Below are 20,302 nucleotides of genomic sequence, written 5' to 3' on the forward strand. Positions count from 1 at the left end.
TAAGATCTATGTTCTATACTTTTCTAGTTGTTTCTTAGTTCTTACAGACCAAGCCTACACAACCTGGATTCTCTGGAGGTCTTCATACATACAAGTGGTACCTTGAGTTATGAACTAAATTCTTTCTACAGCTCTGGCTGTGAGCAAAATTGCTCACAAACTAAATCAGTTCCCCCATAACGTTCAATATCATCAATACAGTGTTTGCCAATGGAAGCAAACTTTTGCAAAACGCTTCCATTTGTGAAGCATGTTGTTCATAAAAAGAAGCTCTGGTGAACTAAGATATTGCTGTATTTAGTATTATTTCTTCCTTAATAACTCTGGTTAAAGTTTCTCATTTTTTGCTTTACCTTTCTGGATAGGTTCCATTGTAATGTCTTCAAAATCACTAATCATTTTTTAAATCACTAATCTTTTTCTTTACATTTAATTAGCTTTTAATGTTATTCAGTGTAATTTTTGTTTTCACTTTTATTGTTTTTTTAAACTTTAAAAATATCTTTTATAATGTGCTCGGCATATATTGTCAGTCATATAAAATGAATTACAATAATTTATAAGGTCTTGATTGTTTCTGGATCACTTTTAAGTGAATAGAGTTTTGTGGTTTTGACTACTAATTGAATCTTTGCTACAATTTCTGGGTCCATTTAATTTTTGTTGTTTTTCTCCTTAGTACAAGTTTTTCAACTCTAGCAGTTGTTTTTTGTGACGCATTTGTTAATCTTGTGTTTTTATAAATAAATAGAAATATAATCATAAATATAAATGTAAATACCTTAAAATTTTCCTTGTGTGTGGCGCAGTTGTTACTGAGATACATTTTGTTATTCCCTGATTTTTTTTGAAAAGAAAACTGCTCTTATTCTAGAGGTGAGACCTTTCTGAATATTACATTAAACACCTCTAAATTGTTTTTTTTTTTTTTTCTGGTCTTGATGCACATTGAATTGTGGATATGGAAATTTGAATTTCATATATGTTATATGTCAGAAAGTATTAACTTTTAATTTTTTCAAAATATTTTGAAAAAAAACTATTCTTATTTTATGGATTATAGAGAAAGATATTGGGAATATTCAGTTCTGGACAAGATGCATTTGATATATTTTTCTCTATTGCTCCTGAGTTTAAAAAGTCAAAAGACTTTTTAAGGGCAGAGAAAGTAGTTAAGAAGTCTGAACATTTCAGGGAAGGCATAAGTCTGCCTAAGGAATCCATACCCAACTAATGATGGCCTGATCCCTAGACTTTCTTTCTGAACTTTTATAAGCTAAACTGAGTATTCATGAGACTTCAAGTCAGAAAAATTAGCAGTACAAAACTAGAAACACAAAGGTTTCAAAAAACCTTGCTCTTTATAACACTACAAAATATCCAACAAAATGAAAGACTTCTTGACAAAACTTGCCCTGTTTTAGATGCCACAATTGGGGGGAAAATGTATCCCACTACCCCATCTCTTAAAGCAATGTACAAATGGACTAGTCTTCCAAACACTGCCGGTTGTAGAGAGGCACAATTTCTGCATTTAAAAGAGTTACAGAGTCAGAGATTATTGACTGACAGGCAAGCTTTCTACTCATACCTGGGAATAAAATTTTTCTCAATGGTGAAAGCTATGTAAGAAGTAGTGATATATATTTTCAGTTTCCTATGAAACCTCCAGTCTCTTCTCCAAAGTGCCCCTACTAATGTATCTTTTCCACCAACAGTGTCTAAAAGTTCCTTTCTCTCTCTGTCCTCACTAGATTTATTTGTGTGTTTTTCATAATATGTTAAATGGAATAAGCTTGACACAGAAAGACACCATCACATAGAACACATTTTCTTTTACGTGTGGAAACTAAACAACAAACACAGAGACTAATAGGGAAAAGGGGACAGGGAGAGAGGATTAGAAAGAGACCACTAGAGATGGTGGACTCAGTATGTATGCTTGTACATGTGATTAATCAGTACAATTAAAATGAGTTAATAAGTGTAACTTTTAAAAGAGATGGTAATCAGTTACTTCCTTCTCCAGAGTATGGAGAGAAGACAAATAGGGAACTTTTTCACCATAGGAATAGCAACTGATGGAAACCTCAACAAGCAGAAGATCTAGCATATTATAACAGAATAACCAAAATGTTCTTATGATACCGTTCAAAAATTATGCATCATACCAAAAGCCAGGAAAATGAGAATTTATGTAAGAAATGACAATACACAGCAACATCAACCAGTTTTGAAATTATCTAGAAAAGGTTTTTAAAAGCCTTCAAAAAATTTTACCAAGAAAAACCAAACATCCTTGAAACAACTGAAAAAAACAAACTATTTCACCAAAGATACTAAAAGGATAAGAGACAAAGAGAAATTTTAGAACTGTAATCTACAGCAAGTGACATTTTAGAAAACTCAGGTAAATCATGGAATGGAAGACTGAATTCATAAAACTTGGAATAAAACAGCAAAAATCACAAAATCTGGCAAACAAAGACAGAATAGACCACAGTGGCATCCTTTCTATCTCCTCTTCCACAAAGTTCATTCATTGAACTTAATATTTGAAAAAATAAATATGAAGAATAGCTCCCAAATGGTAAATTATTCTATAAATCCTGTAAAAATAAAGCATTCTCTTTCTCAAGACTCATGAATGTAAACATTGAAGATGAGTAAAAAGGCCTTTTGGCTAGAGATTTTTTTTTTTTTAATCTCCATTTGTACTTTTCCAAACCTGTGACAAAATACCAGATATTCACAGATTAAAGAAGAGACCTTTATTTGGCTCACACGTCACAGAATTGGATCAACCACTGATTAAGGCAGCAGAGTATGCTGGGAGCGTTCCATCTCCACCAACCCCACCTCCTGCATATTCAGTTACGGAACTCACCAATGGTTGAATTCACAGATGAATACAGTGCTTCATGATCCAATCATGTTCCAAACACATAAGATTTTGGGGGGATAATTTGTATATAAACCATCGTAACATTGAGTAGACTCATGATATTTGTACTGTAGTCACATATTGGATATTAACTAGTTATGTCATTTAGCATTCCCTTTTCCCTCTAAGGTTGACATTCCTCAAGGAAGGTTTGGAAGCTTCTTATAAATTGAAACTTTAATAAATGTTAGTTCTATTAGTCTTCTCTTTCCCAGATCCTCAACTTTCTTTTTAAGAGACAATTATTTCGTGTGTCATTTCCAACAATATTTTCTAATGAAAGTTCCTTTACTCTTGAAGTAACAACATTAATATAACTAGTCTATTTTCTAGAAAGGCTGAGAACAAATTTAGACATTGCTAACAATCATGGAATGAGCAGTAAAAACAAATCACCATGTGAAAAAGAAAACAGAGTGCAATAATTTGTCTCTTATTTCTTCTAGTAATGTGTGTTAATCAAAGTCTACCCAGTGTTAGTTGAAGACCTGGGATTCACTTTTCAAACAAAAGATTTTATTAATAATAATTAATTAAGAGAGAATATCAATTTTAATTATGATTGCTAAGCAGTTATTGTGCTAGCTGACGTACATGAATTATCTCAGTTAATCCTAAGAGAATTCACTGGGGTTTTGAAATACTTGTTTAGTTTTGAATAAGGTAACTGTGATTTAGGGAAGTTAAATTTCTTCCCAACAAATATACATTTAGTAAGCAATTAAATCATAACAGAAACACAAATCCACATTTCAGAATCTGTGCTCTTTAAAAATAGCCTGCTTGATTCCTCAGAAAGAGTTGTCACTAACATTTTATTATTTATGGTTATTTTTATTATTGTGACGGTGAACAAAGAGTCGTGGAATGGAAAGAAAATATGATCTCAACCTTCTTACGTGAACAGATCGCCAAAATATGTGAAGTTAAATGAAAGCAGAATTCATGTAAATATATAGTATTTATTAGAGTTATCCAGAAGTCCTAAATTTTGTCCATTTTTCTACCACTGACTTCTCTTGTGTAACAATTCCTATGGCGTGGAACTTAGCTCTTCATTGTACTTCTAAGAACACTGCCTTAAATACAAAATCCCCCCTGTGTCTAACATATTGAATTAAATACACTTTACAAAAGGAAGACAGGAGAACTGCTTTCCAGAAAGGAGATTATGGTGGATAATGAGGATGAAGGAGTTAACTCAGAGAGAGAGGGCTGAACTCCACCGTGGGAAATTAGAGGGAGAAAAGAGGAAACCAGGTGTGCCCAAGACAAACTAAATGTGCTTTGCAATTGAGCTCAGAGCCAATTCAAGAAGAACAAGCCCATTATGAGAATCAAATACAAAAGTAAAGTTGCTAAGAACTGCTGTGTGTTTTTGGAACTGTGAGTATAAAGACCTTAGGAATAAATGTGCTAGATGGTTACGCAGATATGAGCAACAAAAGAACACTATGTGAGCTTTGGATATGCAGTCACTTGTGATTTATTTCTAAAGAGCTTGCCAGAGAATATTGTGACAGTCTCTGTCTGCTTTGCAGTTATATACCAGTTAGCAGCCCACGAATAAAGACCACTTAAGTATTATTTAGAAACGAAATGGCTACTACAAAAATTATAGTTGTATGTTAAAGAGCCACCAACCCCTTTTGAGTCAACTACATTAGCTCCAGTGTCCAGAATAAATGAATACAAATGTGAGGCCATGTTCTGGTAGATGGAATCCTTTTAGAGTCTTAGGAAAGGCCAAAGAGGACGTAGTGAGCTGTTAAATCTCTGTCATAGATGTATGTCTAAATAATACTTAAGTTGCTTGAAACTGAAAAATGAAAGGCCAGATTTTAGGGTCAGAGAAAACCTATGAACTATAACTGCTCAACACAAAGGAAAATGGATAATAAAATTTAAAAGTCAAAACAGTAATCAAATTTATTTTGTCCAGTATTAGTGGTGGAGATTCAACCCAGGAGCTCACGTGGGAGAGGCATTGCTAAGCCTCCACTTCCAAACCATTTTATTTTATTTTGACATACATTTTTACTAGGTTGATAAGGCTGGTCTCACACATGGTATCTTCTTGTGTTGGCCTCCTGAGTAGCTGGGATTACAGGTATATGTTACTGTGGCCAGGTAAACAGCAATGTTGCTAAAAATAAAGTTTTCCTACTTTCAGTGGTAAAAACTGAGAACTCAGAAACATGAATAGGAAATATGATAATAAATGAGAATGACAGAAAGAATTGAAAGAAGGAAATAAAAACAAAGTGATTGCTAAAATTTTTCCTATAAGAAAAGTGTAAATACTATTAACATATTAAGGAGGTTTTAGAAAATATATGGTAGGGATTGATGTCTGATTTTAAAATTTATATGTCTAGAGGCTCTGAAATTCTTTTACTAGTCAAAATTCTCAAGAGATAGAAGCAATAGGATGCTTATAGAAAAAAGGAAGAGGACGGGAGAGAGGAAAAGAGAGAGAGCACAAGAGCGAGGGACAGAGACAGAAACAGAGAGACAAGAATTTATGGAAGAAACTGACTCATATGGTCATGGATGCCGAGAAACCCCACGTTAGGCCATCTGCAGACTGGCAACCATGGGTGACATTATCATGGCTCAGTTCAGATCTAATGGCCTAACAATCAAGACAGCTAATGATGTAATTCTTGGCCGATGGCAAAGTTCTTGTGTCTGTTGATGATTATATTACTTTGACTGATTTGGAGTAGATTCCTGAGAAATTGAGGGGAGGGCCTTGTTACCGCAAGGCCTGGAGTCCAAAATTGGACTTGGGTTCTAATGTCCAGTGGTAGAATAAGGAAGAGCTAATGATAGAGATGAGCTGGAGATAGAGACAGAGACAGAAGCAGACAGAGAGAAACATACAGAGAAAGAGACATAGAGAGAGAAAGAAAGACAGGGACAGAGAGAGACTTACTTTTGTTTTGCATCTTCACTTTCTCTAGGTTCCGAGCTGATTGTCTAGTGTCCAGCCACACTGGTGAAGGACAGATATTCCTTACTCAGCATTCTGATGCAAATGCCAGTCTCTTCCAGAAACATCCTCATGTGTATCCCTAGAAATTATATTTTAACAGGTCTCTGAATATCTCAGTCCAGTCATGGGGATCCGTGAAAGTCTTCCTTTGTCAATATGATACCCATGTGGATATCATTAAGCCATACTTAATCTGAAAGTAAAGAGAGTCAAAGGGGCCCAGCATAACCTAGCATAAACCGACTACATTTTACATTGCATGATAAAGGAATAAAAGCAACGGACCTTTGCTTAATGTATTATATATGTATCCTTAACGAAACAGGGAGAAAATACACATGGTAACGTATACATATTCAGCCAGCTAGAGAACCTTGCCTCAGGCCAGGAAGGCATACCTTAACTGGTGCCACAACTATATCTTCAGAAGCCCATCCCACCACGAGATCAGCTGTGTAAGCATGGAGTTCAATGTGTTAGGAGTTGTATGCACCCAAACCTGTTGCTATAGTGCAACATAGCAATATAGTGCAATATAGTTGCTATATATAGAGCCTCTTGGTCAGAACCAGTGCTGTGTAGGATACAGGACTGTAGGTAAAGCATTTTATAACTTCATGGATGGTAGTTTCTATCCATATAACTTCATTTTATTAATAGAAGGCAAACCCATATCCAGAGTGTCTACTCCTATAAGGACAAAGAACTGTTTTTTCCAAGATGAAAGCAGTCTGATATAACTAACATGCTGCGTGTAGCTGACTGATCAATTCTAGGGGCAATGCCATATCATGGCCTGTATTGGTCTCTGCTGCTTATGGATTTGTCACTCAGTGGTAAACATAACCAGGTCAGTCTTCATAAGTTACTGTCCATGTGGCTCAGGTATAACTTCCACACATGCCACCAGAGCCACTTTGTTCAGGAGCCCATTAGGTGATGGAAGGTTGATTGGGGGAAGGAGGTTGATTATTATTTATAAAATAGGTCATCCTATTCACTGGAATATTAAACTCCTGTCTTCTGCTGATCACACTCTTCAGTGAGCTTCCACTAGGAGCACAAATATTTTCATAATCTTTGCTTACTTAAAAGTGCCCAGACCTACATTTTCCCCCAAAATTATTTTTCACAGATCTGTTTATAATCTCTTGCATGCATTCTTTTATTAGTTTTCTCAATCCGTATTTATCACCTATCTCTTGTTGAACCCATCTTAGTCATGAAACAGATACCATGATGTGACAGAGATGGCCTTTGACACATGATGTTTATTTGTTGTGGTTAATTATGCCAAATGTCCAAATAATAATAATATTGAACAACCAAATTTTGTAGAAGGTCCTAGAAGACTCATCTATTCTTGTGATAGTAAGCTTCCTGTGAGAATTTGTTCTGCAGTAAAATCAGAATATTGCAATAAGAGTAACTTAGCTAGAGAGAATGACAATATCTGAACATTGAAATGTCAAAAAGAAGTTGGTTGTGGCAGCACACTCCTGTAACCCTAGCCCTTGGGAGGCTCAGGCAAGAGTACTGTAAGTTCAAGTCCAACTTAAGAAAAATAAAAATTTTAGAAAAAAACTAAGGATGTAGCTCAGTGTGAAGGCCCTAGGTTCAATTCCCAGTGCTACATACACAAAAGAAGTATAGAAAGAAAGAAAGAAAGAAAGAAAGAAAGAAAGAAAGAAAGAAAAAATTTAATAGAAGGACATACTGAAAATTTTCTTATACATGTGGTAGTCACTTAAAAACAAACAAATTGAAAGAGAAATTTAAATGGTAATTATTTTCCTAGAGATGTGTGGACATGCCCTTATACAGACAGACATGCATATGTCTATAGCCATCTACTTCTTTAGAAATAAATATTTCTCTAGATTACACTTCCACGTATACAGAACTGTATCTATATGCAAAATATATACAAATGCAAAAGCTACACTCTGTATATATTGAAAGGAGCAAATGATTGCGGAATGTATTGTAGCTTGGATATTAACTCATAAGTAGAAAGATTTTGGAGGAGCATGCATGCAGATTGTCCACTTTCAGAGACAATTAAGAACCATATGGAAAATAAACAGTGTAGCCACGACAGAGTCCTTCCTGCGGTTGCTGACAAGGAAGCGGGCAGCACCATATGCTTCCATGTACATCACCCCAGGAGGGCAGTGCCATATGTTCACACGTATGTCACCCTTCTTGGCCTTCTATAGAAGGCAGCGTCCCAAAGGGCCTGCTGAAGGGGAGCAGGGGAAGCAGTCACAGTAGATATATGAAGATGTGGCGTGTTTTCCCTGTTGACAGATTTTGTCAAGCCATCACTTCAGCTGGCAAGCACCCAGAACAGCTGCTTTACCCTGGGGCAGAGGTCTTTGTGATACCACAAAACTCTCTCCAGAGTGAGATAGGAGAGTGAAGGCGATGTGCCCTTTGGGAGTGGACTTCTCCTTTGCAGATGAGAAATACGTGGTAATTACCACTGTGACAATGTAGGTTTGGTGTGGTCTCCTTTGCCACCAGATTCCAATGCAACGCATAAATAAGTATTCACACATAACTGAAATAATGCATACTGAAAAGAGAGAGAAGAAAAATAAGAAACACGAAGAACTCTGTTGATCAAGCTTGTTTTGTTATGATTTAGTGATTACATGGCTTATTGTTTAAAGACCAAAATTAATTTCTGACTTCTTAAATGCATAAAAAGTCTACATGTTATGATACTTCAACCAGAATTTTGTTCCATGCCTTCAGAAGTGATAAAAATAACAAAAATATTTCACAAATGCATTTGCAAGGTGACTCTATTGAACCAAAGTAAGAAACATGGTTTTACTCATCTTGAAAACAGGCATGAGGAACAGGTGAAATCATATTGGACAGCACTTCTCAAAATGTTTTGTTCCAGGGCTGGGGATTTAGCTTAGTGGCATAAGCACCTGCCTTGCAAGCAAGCAGTCGTGAGTTTGATCCCTGGTACCGATAAAAAGGAAAAAGACAAAAAAAAAAGTTTTATTCCCTTAGTTATATTTTCTCTTTAAAGTCTTATGAGTATATGAATTTATCTGCATGAAATCCATATTTAGTTCTCTCTTATGATAATTCATACAGATATATTTAAATAACATAATACTTTTTAATGTTTATTTACCAATCTATGGGCATGGAGGAAATATTAAAGCTTCATAGATGTAGTTCTTACTATTGCTGTTAATGAAATACAATTATTTAATGTCATTACTTCAATGTCTTATATAACATTCCTATGCCCATCTGAAAGATATAAGATTATCTGAAAATAAAGTTAATAGCTGTGCTCAATAATTAAATTTTATCTCACAAGAGACAAGTTTGAGCCTCGAAGTAAAATATTTTTCTTCTATATCTTTTAAGACAAGAATAATGTGAGATTTATGTGTGGAGGAATCTTTGCTAGGAAGTTGTGTGGTATATTACTGTGGTCTTTACTAGAAAAACATATATTTCTCATTTTTAAGATGTCAGATAAGACTCCCTGGAAGGTCCAATAGCTGTTCTAAATAACTGGTAATAGGAAGTACCATCATGGAAAGCAAGGTTCATTGGGCCGTGAACCTTTGGTTTCCACAGCAGTACATTGTGTATAGATTTAAGGAATCAATGTTTCCCTCTTTGTTCTCCCAGATAAGGAAATGGATAGTTCTGAGATGTGTTCCCGAAGGTCCGTCAGAGAGTCTTAGGCACTGAGCTCTAGCTATCCAGAGCTGTAGTTACCTTAGTAATCAACTTCTGAGGATTTTTCTCCTTTTACTTTTCATTCTAGTGTCCTTCACTCTGGTTTCTCTCTGGTCGCTTCTAAAGGTACTTGCAAGCAAGCCTTAGTCCCAAGTTGTGCTATCTTAGAAGTATTCTATCATTTTTCACTTTCACTTTTTTTTCCACTGCCTTTCAAATTATTGGCTACCAAAGTATCTACTTCAGCTTAAATCTTGGTCTCAAAGGCTGTTTCAGGGAAAACCCTGATGAAAACGAGTGGCTAGCTTTCACTTAGAAATTCTTTTTCTTCCATTGATCGTCTTCCAGTGTCTGCCAAACTCTTCAGTGTTTCCTGCATCCTTTATTTCTTGAAAGGCACCCTTGGTTCCTGTAGTATCTCCATATTCCTTTTCTCTTTCTGTCAAAATCTACACTTACAAAAAGATGCATTAGTCTGATTTACTCCAGAGAATGAAGTATTGATGACACTTTGGTTCTGATGCCTCTTTCGGTAATTCCTCTTCAGAACACGGTTTATGCTGCACTCAATGTTACAAAAACTGTTCATAAAAGTTTGCTTATTTTTACTATTACGGTAGAACACTTTAAATGCTGGTGCTATAAACAGGGGTTTGTCTAAAATTATGGTTTATGAATCATCATCTAGTCAATATTCTTGTGGAGACCTAGAAGACAGAAGGATATTTATATAGCAGTATCTTTGAACATGTTTGTCAATGAAATTATTAAATTCAAAATTTTATAAGGCAGTCACATGTTATATAACAATGGTGCAGTGAATGAGAGATTATGTATACAATGGTGGTCTCATGAGATTATTTCACTGAATAAATACTGGGATAGTTGTTTTAGTCTGTGTAGGAAAACTATCACGCTTCCACAAAGACAGAATCATCTAAAAATACATTTCGTAAAATATGCTTTCACCCTTAACCAATGTATTACCTTTTTCTGAAGGCCATAGCTCTATACTATTTAGATAATGCGGTAACTTTTTTCTGAAGGATTTTAGTTTTCATTAGGTAAAGTTAGTTCCTTCCTATAACCAATCATCTATCAGACTGTTATTTTTTTAAAATGACATTGAAAAGTTTTGCAAAAAGAAAAGCAACTTGAGTACATTGGGAAAAAAAAGCCCTAAATACATAGTATAATTATATAGCAATAAAAATTATAACAATTCACATAAAGAAACTCAGATGGCCAATTTGATCCCACATTTTGTCAGCTGTGTCACAGCTCAAATGCTGAGCTGTAAACGTAACGTTAGCTGCACGGTTGGCAAGAGTCTGCGGATGTGGAAGAAGCAGTCAGATCCCACAGCTTGTGTGTCTCTGCCACTGCAGTCTGACTTGCAGGGATGTCACTGTGCCAGAGTAAACAGGAAACTGCTCCAGACAAACAGCAACAGAACATCCAGTGTGCAAAATGCCTAGCAGAATTTAGTAAGTAAAAACCACACTTCGATAGGTTCCATCAATGGAAATCCCATCGTTATGACAATCTCATCCTCTTTAACTTCTATCTTTTCTCCTTATAAACCAAATGGAAGTCAACTTTTGAAGTGAGACTTTGCTCTCAGAATTTAAGATAAAGGAAAAAGATGTTTAACTTCGAAAGCCAAAAAGTAAGATTTATACTCTCTTGATATTCTTCAGTTTCAAATTCTTACAGTAATTTGCTACGGCAAACACAGAGATGACACATTTCAGAACATCTTCTACACCCTTGATCTGACTCTGACAAAGAGTAGAAACACCAAAGACCCAAAAATGTCCCCTGAGTAGCTGCTCCAGTCTGTGGCCTGCCCTTTCTTTCCTGTGTTTTCTTTTTGATTCTTCCCTCTCACCCACCAACTTTTCCTTCCTTCATTTCTCTTTCTTCCTTTTTGTTTAATTCTATCTACAAATTAGCAATTGTTTCTTCTTGTGTGATAAAAATCGAATCTGTGAGTGATGAATTTTCTAGAATACTTACTGTACATATACAAATGATTACAGAAACAATTTTAAATAGTCTGTATATTTTCTAAGTTGTTACATGAAGCAGCATCTACCATAACACTGTTTTTTGGAGTTCATAACCATAGTGCCATGCAAAGGATGAGAAATTGCTTAGAATCAATGTTCAATTTAAACTCCAAAGGGCCCAGAGAGGGTGCCTTCCTGAGATGTCTCAGGGTGAGAGAGTCCAGAAACACAGCCTTGATCTGAAGCTTCTGTGGTTTTTTACTGATAAGACTATGAAGCAAAGGACTCCTGTGCAGGAATTCATTCGGGGGTGCAGAGAAGACGGGAAGGTCAGAGCGGTCTGCTATATGACTGGCTTTAGGGCCAATCTAAGTAATAAATCAGAAGCCGGATAACAGAGCATACACTCCTTAAGGCACTGTATTTTGATCTTACTTGGACTGTGGCCCTGTAGGCTAACTTTAATCTTTAACCAGGCACTGCAGGGGTTAGAGGTTGTGTCTCCAAAGATTCCTTATCTTAGTGCTTCCGTCTCATGCCCACTTCTGGTCAATGCCCTCATTTTAGTACAACTGATCTATGTGTGCTTTCCATTAACACAGTTTTATGTGTTACTGTCAATATTATCTATGAGTTTCTTCTTTCTACTACTTCTGATTTAAGGTTCTAAACCATCATTCATTTTAAGATGGTAAACAGCTTAAATAATTATTTCACTGTCTAATATAACTATCTATAGTTTATAATTCTGCATACAATAAACATTTTCTTAAAAATGCATCTTACAGGGGCTGGGGATTTAGCTCAGTTGCATAAGTGCTTGTCTTGTAAGTGTGCGGTCATGAGTTGGATCCCTGGTACTGACAAAAATGAAAAAGACAAAAAAAAAAGTCAAACTATCTCTGTATGATATAATTCTCTATACAGAAAAACTTAAAGACCACTATGAGAATCAAAGCAAATTCCATAAAGTTGAAGAATATGAAGTCAACATCCAAAATTAGTAGCTTTTTTATATACCAATAATACACTTGCTGAGAAAAAAGCCATAAAAATAATCCAATCCACAATGGTTACAAAAAACAATATAAAAAATTCTAGGAATAAACTTACTCAAGAATGTGGATGACTTGTACAATGAACATCATAAAACAGATTAAAGAAACTGAAGAACGCACAAGAAGATAGCAAGACCTCCTATGTTCATGGATAACACATATTAGTAACGTTAAATGTCCACACTCATCAGACTGATTTACAGCTTCAATGCAATCTTCACCAAAACAGCAAAGATATTATTGACAGTAGAATAAAAAATCCTAAAATTCATGTGTAATCATAAAAAACCTGAATAACCAAAGTAATCTTGAACAAAAATAACAAAGCTGAAAGTATCACAATCCCAGATTTTATGCTGCAGTACATATTTATAATAAATAAAACAGCATGATACCGGCATATCACAAATATATAACTTTTAGGACAAAATAGATTAAGAGAAGCAGAAATAGCTCAATACATTACAGCCAGCTGATTCTTGACAAAAACACTACAATCAAACACTGGAAATAGGGTAATCTGTTTCCAAAAACGTTGCTAAGAAAACTGAATATTCCCATACAGAAGATTGAAAGTTGACCTCTGTCTTTTACCACATACAAAAATCAACTTCAAATGAATCAACTGCCTAGATGTAAGGCCTAGAACTACTGTAACATGAACCACTATAGGGATACAGCAGAAATGTTCTAATACATTAGAACTGGTATAGACTTTTTAGGATAGAACTCAGAAACACAAGCTACAAAAGCAAAAATAAGAGTAATGGGATTACTGTATATCAGACTAATGAGCTTCAGCACAAAAAAGGAATCAATCAACAGGGTGATGTAACAACCTACAGAGTGGGCAAAATATTTAGAAACCATCTGGCACAGATTAATATTCGAAATACATGAGGGATTCAAACTTTAATGCAATCTCTTCCCAACTAATCCAATATTCTGATATTGCATTCTCAAAAGAAAAGAAAAATATAAACGACCAACAAATATATGAAAAAAAGCACTCAATATCATTAGCCAACAGGGAATGCAAATTGAGACTATAATTATATATCATTTTACATGATATATCCTAGTTCGTTAAGCTAGAGTGTGCAGAAAAGGAAACTTTTAGCATTATTGTTGGGAATGCAAATTAGCAGAGTATGAAAAACAACATGGAAAGTTTTCAGAAAGCAAATAGAACTACCATATGATCCAACTCTCCTGCTTGTGGGTATGTATCCAAAGCAAATGGAATGCTTATACTTATATGTTTATTGTGGCACATATATGGAATCAATTTAAATTACGAAAATATGGTATACACACAATAAAATGCTTTTCAACTATAAGTAAGGGTAAAATTCTGTCATAATTGTACTATAGAATGTTATGTTATGCGAAATAATCCAGACCCAAAAAGAGAATTACTGTTTGCTTCCTCTTAAACATGGATGCTACAGAAAAGTCAATCCAAATGTGCGGGTAGTCATCACTGGAGGATGGAATGGAAAAGGGAAAGGAAGATGAGAGGAGGTTGAATAATAGGTACCCAGACACAGTGAGATGGCACAAATAAATTCCATGGTTCCACCACAGAAGGATGATAATCGTTCACAGAGTCTGGCATAACTTTTATGGAAAACTAAACGAAAAGAATTCAAAGGCTTTAAACATAATGAAGTGATAATAAAGATGGAAATGCTAACATTCCTAATTACACTCTGTACCTCTGCTGAAATATTGCACTATACCCTATAAATATGTGACTCAAAAGTAAACAGTAAAAGGAAAGTCGGTCAATATATCTTAGAAGCAAGATGTTTGAAATTATGAAATTTATTTTATTTCACTCTCATTAGATTTATCAGAGTTCAGATTTTAAATAAGTATTATTACTTCTTTGAAGTATAACTATTTTTGCCAAAATTATTGACAATTGTAAAAAGCCATAAAATAAATGCATTTTTTCAAATGTCTTTTCCAGACTTTTCTCTAAAAACAATGGTACATTCCTTGGAAACTGAACAATAGTACAATTTTAAATGTCTTAAAATTGTGTTTGAATGTCCAATCCGACAAAGCCACTACTAGAAACAATATAGAGATTTTGTGCAACTCAACTGAGGAATTTAAGGAAGGAGTGTTGCTTGTCTAAGACAATTCCATGTTCACAGAGCTCCCTTTAATAAATCAAAAGCCTGTTGAGGAATCATTAAAAAGAAATTTCAAAATTAAGTTAATCATACAGTTAAAAAAACGTAAAAATTACCTACAAAAATATATACCTCATTCTGTTGCACATTTTTCCTTTGCTTTTCAGGAGCATGTTAATTTGATAATCATTCCATTTGTTGATTCTTGACTTTATCTTGTGCAAATGGGGCTCTGCTCAGAGAATCCTTACCTATTCCTATAGTTGTAAGAGTTCTGTCTGTTTTATCTTTCAGCAGATTGAATGTTTCTGTTCGAACATTGAGATTCTTTAATGACTTTGATTTTGGTTTTGTACATGGTGAGACATATGGATCCAGCTTCAATCTTCTGCATGTGTATGGCCAAATTTCCCAGCATCATTTATTAGATACTTTCTCCAGGGTGTATTTTTGACTGCTTGGCCCAAGATAGGGTAGCTGACTGTGCCTGAAGTTGTTTCTGCATTCTCTATTCTGTTATCTTAATCCACATGTCTGTTTTTGTGCTAGTACCATGTTATTTTTATCCTACTAGTTTTGTAATGTAACTTGAAGTCCAGGATTGTGATGCCACTTGCTTTGCTTTTGTGGCCAAGGATTGCTTTTCTCATTACTGAAACGAAATACCAAATGCTCAAAGTTAAAAGAGGAAAAGGTTCATTTGGCTCATAGTTTGTAGAAGTATCAGTCCATAATTAGCTGGCTTCAAGGCAGGGAGTCACATGACAGAAGGACAACTCTTCATGGTAGCATAAAACAACAAAATCAACAAGGGGACAGAAGACTAGACTCTTTCTGTTCCTTGTAATGTATGAATGTAACCCACCCTAGGGCAAGTACAGCACTCACACCCATAATCCTAGCTGGAACTATGCCAAGCCAATCAGTGTAGTGATTTACTAATCACATGTCCTTAATCATATCATCACACATTCCAGATTTAGACATCTCTGAAAAAGCTTCATGACCCCCTGAGGCATTGTGGGAGCATCTAGACACAAGCACAACGACTACTTTTGTTATTCTAGGTCTATCTAGTCCCTATAGAATGGAACTGATACTGGCTGATAGTCTTTGGACAAAGGACTAATATCTAGAATATATAAAGAATTCAAAAAAATTATGTATCCCCTAATAAAAGACCTAATCAAAACAGACCACTGAATTGGACACTTCTCAGAAGGCAAAGTACAAATGATCAATGAATACATGAAAAAAGTTCATCTCTATCTATTATAGAATTGTAAATTTTAAAAAATGGGATTCTATTTTACTTTAGAAAAACAGTAATTATCAAGAAATTGAATAATAACAAACCATTAAGGCTGCGGGGTGCAAAGGAGGAGAAAGAGGAATCATTCAACATTGTTGGGAGGAATCTAAACTAATATAATCATATGGAAACCACGGTAAGTCTTCTCAAAAAACTAACCATAGAAATTCCATTTGATTTAGTTATTTCCTTTGTGGGTATCTTCCCAAAAGACTTAAAGAAATATTACAGCGATATGTACATATCATATTCATAGGAGAATAATTCTTAAGAGTTAAATCTCAGAAGCAGCCCATATATCAAATAACAGGTAGATAAATAAAGAAAATATGGTATTTTTGCACAGTGAAGGGCTATTCTGCCATAACGAAGAATAAAAGTGAGACATTTGTAGGAAAATGGATCCACTTTGAGACCATAATATTAAGTAAAACAAATCAGGTACAAGAGTTTAAATATCATATAGCTTATTCCTATATGAGGAACTCAAAATATAAATAAAAAGCAAACTGAAAGATAAGTAATAGGAAAAAGATCTTTTGCAAAACAGAAGGGAACCAAAAGGTAGAAGGAGAAGAAAGAGAGAAAGGAAGGAGTTAAACTAATTGTTATGTACACGTACCAAGTCTGCACAAGGAATTTAATAATAGACTACTGCAAACATGTTCTGATTAAAAAAAAACTGAAAAATAAAACCCAAAATATAACATTTCAAGGGAGGTGATATTTTTTGCCCAAGACACAGGAAGGGGGCAAATCATGGTGACCGATGTTAATAAAGAAGCAGAAACACTAGCATCCAAAAAAAAAATGAAATATTTAGGAATTATTCTCACGAAAGAAGTGAAAAGCCTATATAGGGAAAATTATAATACACTGAAAAAAATTGAAGAGGATCTCACAAAGTGGAAAGATGTCCCTTGCTCATGGATAGGAAGAATAAATATTTTGAAAATGGTCATTCTCCCAAAACTGCTATGCAGATTCAATGTAATTCCAATAAAAATACCGTCAACATAGCTCTTAGATCTAGAGAAATCACTCCTAAAATTCATCTGGAGCAAGAAGAGACCTAGAATAGCAAAGACAGTTCTAAGCAGCAAAGGCAAGGCAGGAGGCATCACAATCCCTGACTTGAAGTTATACTATAATAAAGCAACTGTAGTAATATCAACATGGTACTGGAATAAAAACAGATCTGAAGATCAATGGAAATAGATTAGAGGATACAACCACAACTTACAAACACACTCAACCACCTTATCTTTGATAAAGTGGCCAAACATGTTCACTGGAAGAATGACAGTCTCTTTAATAAATGGTGTTGGAAAACCTAGCTCTCCACATGCCGAAAACTAAAACTAGACCTATGCCTACAACTATATATACTAAATTAAAATCTAAATGGATCAAAGATCTGAATATTAAAACAGAAACACTAAATCTATTGGAAGACAAATTGAGTAAAAACCTTGAAGACATAGGGGTAGGTAGAGAATTCATGAACAGGAATCAAACCACACAGGAAATATTCCCCAGAATCAATAACTGGGATCACCTCTTACTAAAAAGTTTCTGCATTTCAAAAGAAATCTCTAGCATAGTGAAAAGAAAACCCACAAACTGGGAAAAAATCTTAGTGAACTGTCCCTCAGAAACGGACTTCTGTCTCTAAAACATATAAAGAATTTTCAAAAATCAGACCCCCAAAATTCAAAGATCCAATCCAAAAATGGGCATCTGAGATGAATACATAAATAAATACATGAAAAACATGTTCATCATCATCACTCATTAGAAAAATGCTAATTAAAACCACATTGAGATTCCCTCTCACTTCTGAAAGAATGGCCGGATCAAGAAACCACCAACAACAAATGCTAGAGAGGCTGTGGGGAAAAAGGAACTCTCCTGCACTGCTGGTGGGAGGGTAGACTGGTGCAACCATTGTGGGTCAGTCTGGATTTCTCAAAAAGCTGGGATTGGAAGTCCCATTTGTTCCAGCTATACTACTTCTAGGCATATTCCCAGAAAAACTGAAAACATACCACAGTGATGTATGTGCACCCATGTTTATAGCAGCACAATTTGTAATAGCCAGATCTTGGAAATAACTCAACTGTCCATCAACTGAGGAATGGATAAAAAAGTTGTGGTATTTCTATACAGTGGAGTACTACTCAGCTATAAAGAATGATCACATTGAGATATTTATAAATAAATGGGCACAGCTTGAGACCATACTCATAAGTGAAATAAATCAAACTCACATGTATAAATACTGAATAGTTTCCCTAGTTTAGAAATGGAAAGAATATATAAAACTATGTGGTAAACATGATTCCCCATTATATTGCTTTGAAGCCTTATAATGTTTTCATTCATTAATTGGAATGGTTTTATTCTGGGTTGTTTCACTTTATTGTCTGTGATGGTATGAACAGTTATTTTGAAGAAAATAAGACAATATAATGGCTAGTGCTGATATAATTTCATCTTCTTTTGAAGTCCCATGATGCTGTTGTTATTCTGTCTCCATCGGTTTATCATGTTGTATCTTATTGGATTTTATTATATGTGATAATATAAACAAAATTTTATATAGACAAGGATATAATATAGAAACCATTGTTTGTTTTTTGTTAGTTGGTTCTAAGTACCCTGTAATACTTTAATTCTATTAAATGGTTTTAAGCTTTCATGTTGTGTTTGATGCTGTAAAATATGAAGCTATACTCAAATATTTCAAGGAAAGAGACACGATGGTAGCTACTGTTATGTCAGGTTATCTTGTGTTGAAACACTATGTTGCTTAGATTGTTCTCTTCTGACCTGTGTTATTATGTTGGTATGTCCTCTTTTATCTTAATCTCCTTCTTTCTTCTAATTTTTTAATAAAAAAAAGAAGCAGAAAAAGTGTTTTTGTTAAATATGTCAGAAGGAAAGGAGCTTGCCTGTCTCAAAAGTAAACTTTTAAAAAAGCAAAAAGGTAGTTCTATAAATATTTTGAGCAATGATTTGCAACATCAGAATAAATATATTGTTTTCTTGGTGACATCCTGGATTAGGCATAACTAATCTAATAATTAAATCACAAATTATCAATTTGAAAACGTAATCTGTTCTGACATTTACACTCCATACATCTTCGAAGCTTTGTAGAATATAACAAATACTGAAACACTGCCATAGTTTTAGAATAAATTAATGCCGTAAAACATAGGAACAAGGCATGGATTTAGCACTGCTTAAGTGCCTGCTTGGCAAACTCGAGGTTGAGAGTTTGATTTCTGGTCCCAAAAAAACAAAAGAAAAGAAAAGAAAACAACAACAACAACAACAACCAACACCACATAGGAATGAAAATGCAAGACATTTTTGGAACCAGAAATTTAACCACCAAGATTCTCAGTCTCCCAGCCTTGCTCCTGTCTGCTTGAATCTTTCAGTCTTTTCTCTATAGATGTGCTTTGTCTACGATCTGGCCCATGTGGTGAGGACGCATGTCTACCTTGAGTGCCGAGGTTCATTTTGACCACTTCTGCTTTCTAGAGCACCTGGGCTTGGTCAGTCCCCCAGAGCATCTAGAGAAGGCTACTGCTTACCCCGCTCAGGTTATAGAGCCTTCCCTGAGTGAAAATTGGGCATGGAAGCAATAAGGCTGCCAAGAATTGAGTAGTTTAGGAAGGGCAGAGAGTTCCCAAAGAAAAACTGAGAGGCAAGTAGATTTTTTTTTTTTTTGGTCCAGTGTAGTTTTCTGCTTTATTCTTAGTCCTAAATGTGCTATAAGGGGAAATAAAAAGTAAAATACAGGCTTTTTAAAGCACTTTTAGTTTAAGGGCACTAAAATGACATTTATTTATGGTAAACTTTAAGACTTACCTTTTAAAAGTACTAACAATGAAATATTTTGCATTGAATACCTGGTACTTTAATATGTGTAGCAGCATCATTAAAATATGACAAAGGTAAAACAGCATTTTCCTTATGAATGACATTCATGGAAATATGTACTACAAGTTTTCTAAGTATCACTTTCTGATCTTAATGGAAAGTACATAAAGAAGTAATTAGTTGTCTAATAAAATTAAATAGTTGTAATAGTTGTACCTCT

This window comes from Cavia porcellus, unplaced genomic scaffold (genome assembly GCF_034190915.1).
Source record: "Cavia porcellus strain 051 isolate PalLab524CR breed Dunkin Hartley unplaced genomic scaffold, mCavPor4.1 scaffold_2, whole genome shotgun sequence".
Classification (NCBI taxonomy): Eukaryota; Metazoa; Chordata; class Mammalia; order Rodentia; family Caviidae; genus Cavia; species Cavia porcellus.